Source organism: Drosophila willistoni, assembly GCF_018902025.1.
Source record: "Drosophila willistoni isolate 14030-0811.24 chromosome 2L unlocalized genomic scaffold, UCI_dwil_1.1 Seg72.1, whole genome shotgun sequence".
Lineage (NCBI taxonomy): Eukaryota > Metazoa > Arthropoda > Insecta > Diptera > Drosophilidae > Drosophila > Drosophila willistoni.
The window spans coordinates 97,063-102,969 of record NW_025814049.1 but is presented as its reverse complement, the minus strand read 5'-3'; positions in this window follow the sequence as shown (position 1 = coordinate 102,969).

Sequence of the window (5,907 nt, the reverse complement as noted above, 5' to 3'; positions counted from 1 at the left end):
ACTTGAATTTTTTGTTAATGTTTATTTCTATAAATTTCGTTGAATAATTTTCCTATTGTCTACACTTTTCTTTTATTTTTTGTTGAATTAAACAAGTTCTTGCCGTTTTTGCAATTTTCGCTGTGTGGAGCAGCGCATTCTTTGGCCAGCGCTAAACTGAACTTGCTCCACAGATTCCTGTTTCCTCTCGCGTTCTGACGTTGGGGATAAAGTGTGACCCGTTTCTTGCGAAACAGGGATGCCAAAATCGAAATAAAATTCCTTTTAATTCAAATTGGAACAAAACTAATTCTTACAACAAATATTTACAATAATAATCTTTGTAAAACATATTTGTTGGTTTTAAAGCCAAAAAAAAACACATTTTCAAAAATTCTTTTGTGAAGATATGAATAATCTGGGATATTTGTTTTGTATACATGTTGTAAATTGACTTTTTAAGTAACATTGGTAAATAATAAATTTTAAATACTATATATGTATGTATATATACATACATATATTTTTCAATCTATGACAGCGTTTCTGATAAAGCTCTATGAAAAAAATGAATTTAAAGGCTAAAATTCTTCTAAAAGCCAAAAGATATCTGCGTTATTTTCGAACGAAAATTTTATGTTTTTGACAGGTTTTCGAAGTTAAAATTTCGGCTAGATTCTTGATTATTTTTTATTCTACAAAAAATTGCCTGCTCATTTACGATTATTGTGTAAAATTTTAAAACGATCAAACGGTCAAGTAGTATTTAATTGATGGTACTAATGACTACTAAAAACTTTTTCACCTCTTAATAATTACTTGGCAAATTATTTCCTACTATAGTTGGTGCCGTAGTCTGAAATGATCCTGCATCATAATTTTCCGATTCAACCCTGACTAAATTGGCTTAAAGCAAAGTTGGCCAATTTGAATTTGTCAGTAACCGGTAGAATCCGAAATGGTCAAGAAGACAACGATTGTTTTCTACCGGTTACTACCAAATTCAAACTGGCCAACTTGGCTTTAAGCCAATTTAGGTTTAAACTTAGTAGTACTTAAAGGATTCTTTCTTTCTAGAATATTTAATTCTTCTTGACTTTTAATTCAATAGAAACTTTACTATTACTTTTTAAATACTATTCTAAAAATTCTAGAAAAATAAAATATACATACATATTTAAATTGTACAAAAATACAATTTTTCACACTTCATATAACATCATCGCAAATTTTAATTGTAAAAATGTTTGGGAAGCTTTCGACTAATTTACACATAAATATTATAAGTAATTTTCAATTTTTTGCAAATTACAAAATAGCATAACAATTTATACAATTTTAAATAAAACTAAGGTAATATTATACAATTTATCACAAATTTTTTTAAGTTTTGGCAATTACAGATTATTTTAATCTATAATCTTAAATATTTTGATTATCTTTATCTAATTGGGCTGGACACAGTGGTCAAATGTTCGACTTCCTTTTACATTTACAGTGTTTCGTTTCAAATGTTTCGTTTGTCTTTGAGAGTGACGAGAGAGAACAGAGAGAGCGCAGGCGAAAGAAACAAGTGGTAACTAAAATACCGCACAGTGGGTCTTTGCTCATTTTACATTGTAAAAATCATAGCTTGTAAACATAAATAAATTTAAAAAGCTTTTGACCATCAAGTTTTGAGATGAATGTGGTCGAAATCCGTGCTGCTTTCATATTCAAGGTCATTGAATATTTTCTAGCATTTTTTATTTCTAAAAATCGAAAGAAGCACTTAGGGATGGGAAGGGGGCGGGATCTCTATTTTGTCTAACAATAAGAAGACAAACTTTGAATGTCTATCTGGACCTTTTGTAGTCCTTGATGTCCTAGTCCAGCTTCCTAAGTGGTAAGCACTGATACTGATAAGTCCTTTCCATTAGCCAAAATCCTGTGTATGGGGTATGTTTTTTCTGCGTATACAATTTTGTCTAAAATTGAGGTGGTTTCGCTTCATACGGGCAAATTTTGTATCTTTTAGGCTATTTTGTATCTTTTTCTTGTCCTTGCATGTGATTCTAATTTTAGAGTTCAGATTCCAGAGATACTTTCATATTTTCATTTGATGATTTATTGACTGCAGCAGTAATTAAAGGGCCTTTTTATCAACCTCGTCTCATTGACATTTAGGATGACTGCGACTACTATGCGGACGTCTTAGGCGGCTGCTTCTGTTTGTGTGTTTTATTTATATTTTTGTCATCAGGGATACATACTGGCCCTTACACACACTACTACACACCTCTAAAAAACTTTTGTTGGGAAAGCTGCTGCAGAGCTCTTTTTGTTTTCCTTTTTTGCATACGAACTTCAATTTTTTGTTATTGTTGATTTTTACAAATTTCGTACAATAATTTTCCTATTTCTTCTTTGGATAAAGATGCCAAAAACAAGACGAATCCTTCAAAACTCCTTTTTATTCAAATTTGAACCAAACTCTGTCAACATTTTTATATATCTGCAATTTTCCATCACCATCAACATTTTGCCACATTATTATTCAAAGCAGGTTAGAACAACAAATTGTCAAAAACCAAAAATAAATAATTAGTCCCAGCGAACGACGAATCACTCTAAACCGTCTGTCCATACGTCTATCTGTCTGTCTGTCTGTCTGTCTGAACGTTTTGAACAAATTTGACATGTGGAGACCCCATCCCTCCAGTGAATAACTTCCGCTGCATATACACATGTACATAAGTGTTTCCAATTTGGTGTTAAGTAATTCTAATATTAAGTTTTCTAATTTTGGCATCCACACATTGACACATTCAATATTTTTACTTCCATCAACTCGTGTTAAAACTGGATCAGTAATATATGATATTGTTTATTAAAAAATACAGTTAATGGTAATTCAATTAAGCTTGAGATTTATGATCATTTTATTTATTTATAGTTTCTTATAATTTATGACAATACAATCCCATTGACTAAAGCTAAAGATCATTTTAATATAAATTTACATATTTCCGACAAACTTTTTTAAGCATTTGCTTTCGCTGAACTCAAACGCAAAATACACATTTCTTTTTCAATTTTTAAAAGGTTTGTTGTTTAACATACGCATTTTTTTTAAATATGCCACCATTGAATTGTTAAAAAGGGAGTGGATTTTTTTTTGTACCAAAATATGTATATCTACTAAAAGTTAGCAAACTCCCAGAACGTTTTTGTTTTTTGCTTGATTACACAGGCCAACAATTTTTGAGGTCAAGAAAAAGTGTCTTAAATTCAATAGGTGTCCTATAGTAATTGGTGGGTGCTGATCACGAACTTATGTAGTTTTTGTGTTCAAATTATTCAAAGTAACAGCATTGGCAACATTTCATATTTCATTGTATAATATAAACATAATAGTATACTAAAAACATTATTGTTTCAATTTTATGAATCTAGCAAACTGTTAATTAGTAATATTTGCAGACAAGAGATGTTCTTTTTAAACAGGATATTCTAATTTCTGTTAAATATGTACGAAATATTTTATTAAAATTCTATTTCATATTTTTGGGTCCTTATATTCTAAGCCCCGATGCCCTGATCTTACGATATCTGAACGTGATGGGCGAAATCCGAGTTCATATTCAGAATTAGCGTAACCGAATTAGTTAGGAGGACCTCTCAAGTTAATGTGTTATTAATTATTTTTTTACTTTATCGGTTGATACTAATGCACTGACACTCAAACTGATGTACAACACCATGCAGATTAGACGTCTAAAAGAAGTTACCCACTTGACCTACCATTTAGACCGGAGACTGTTGGTTTTACCCCCATAACATGAATACCTATGACAATATTAGCGTATTGTCCATTAAGGATAGATAGCAAAATATAAATAAATATAAAAAAAGTTTAATAAAAATTAAACACTTATCTTTCCAGTGATTAATGAATTACATACAGTAGAATCCGGTTATAACGACTCCACTTATAACGTCCGTCCAGTTATAGCGACTAAAGTTTGAAGACTTGGTTGGTCCCCATACAAACATATATGAAAGAGCCTCCGGTTAGTACGTATCCGCTTATAGCGACGATATTTTTCACAGTTAAACCGGTTATAACGACGTTTCGAGAAAAAAATATATCCATATAACCAAAAATTAAAAAAAATTAAGCATTAAACGGCTTCATTAAAATGGGTGTATGTATCTGTCAGTGATCTTTTGTGCCTAGGAGCTGCACAGAACTTTTTTGGCTCACACTCAGCAGCAATACGGCTGAAAAAAAGAGAGCCGTAGTACAATACCGACGTCGTACGATTCTTCATCAAGTGCAAAGTTATGAAGTTTTTGTTTTGATTAAAAATATAACTTGTGTTATTTAGAAATCTATTACAAACATCGCAAGCATAAAAAATATAAACTAATTTTTGCTGCTTCCGGATAGTACGTCTTCCGCATATAACGACAAAAATTGTCGGTCCCTTGAGCGTCGTTATAACCGGATTCTACTGTATTTGGAACATCAAGGGAATTTCAATTTCTGAGAGTCCCCTAAAAGTATACAACAATATTTGTTTACAAATTTAAATTCGGCATACTGTTTGACTTGGTATTTTTTTTCTGTTACTTTTCGTTAAAATTAAGAATTTTGTATTGATAAATGTAGATATTATTTTTTTTATGATATTATTTACGTGTATAAATATACCTTAATTTTTTTTATAATCGCATACTTTTACGGTATTATTATAAAATATTAAAATTTTTTTTTAATTATTAATAAATATTAAGTATCCGATTTTAATACTGTCTGTAGTTATACAATTTTGAGAAAAATAATGTTTTAGAAAATAGAAGGAAGAATATTTTATATAAAAAAAAAAATTCACTTTTTTAGTATTTAAATTTTCGCGGCTACTTAAATTTTAGAGGCGCCACCTACCGACTTAAGCTAGCACTTCCGGCTAACTTTTTACTCAAACCCTTAGCACTTTTTGAGCAAATACGTTCACAGGGTGTTCCCAGTATGACCAGAGTCCAGAGTTGAACGCTTTTGTTCGATGTTGGACTCTTTTGCTCGATGTTGGTATTACTGTTTGTACGAAGTTGCGATGAACTGGTGTCATACTGGGTGTTTTTGTGTAGGTCATAATCTTTTGTCGGAGTTTGACGCCATTGCTCGATGTTGGTACTACCTGTTTGTTCGTTGTTGTTACTATTGATTGTTCTATTGTTGCATGTTCGATTGTTGCGATCAAGTTGCGACGAACATGTATCATACAGGGTGTTTTTTGTAGTTGGAACACGACGCTTTTTCAAATAATTTTTATTTCATTTAACGGTCTTCGCTTGTCGTGTTTGCGTCGTGTGTGCTGCGGGAAATTAACGCGGGCTTAGCCTTTAAGCTCAAAACGTTAACCACAACAACAAAAAAAAGTAATTCAACTCAGATTCGTGTCGAAGTGCTGATTTTGCAAAAAAAGAAAAAAGAGAAAACGAAAATTCTGCAATTACACAATTTTAATGCGGCATTTTGCATGCGCTACAGTGGATCGTTAACTATTATTATTTTATCATTACAAGGGCGATCCGAGTGCTATTGAAATATCAATTTTGGCCTTTTTGATGCTGGCCAATACGAAGTGTTCAGAGTGTGTGTACAAAAGTATATATCTGTATATATCTAATTGTGCGATCGTCAGCTCGGTTCTCTGACAGTGTGAGTGTGTGTGTTGTCGTCGGCCTCGTCTGCGCCCCCGCCCCGCCTATTTGTAATCGAGTGTATTGGCTCAAACAAAACGTCTAAATACTATAAGTAAAAAAAAAAAAAAAAACAACAAACGCGATCGTAGCTTTATTTATATTACTCCGTGAAATTGTTGGTTTTTTTCATTTTGCTTTTGTCGTTGCGCAAAAATAAATAACAACAACAAACAGCAA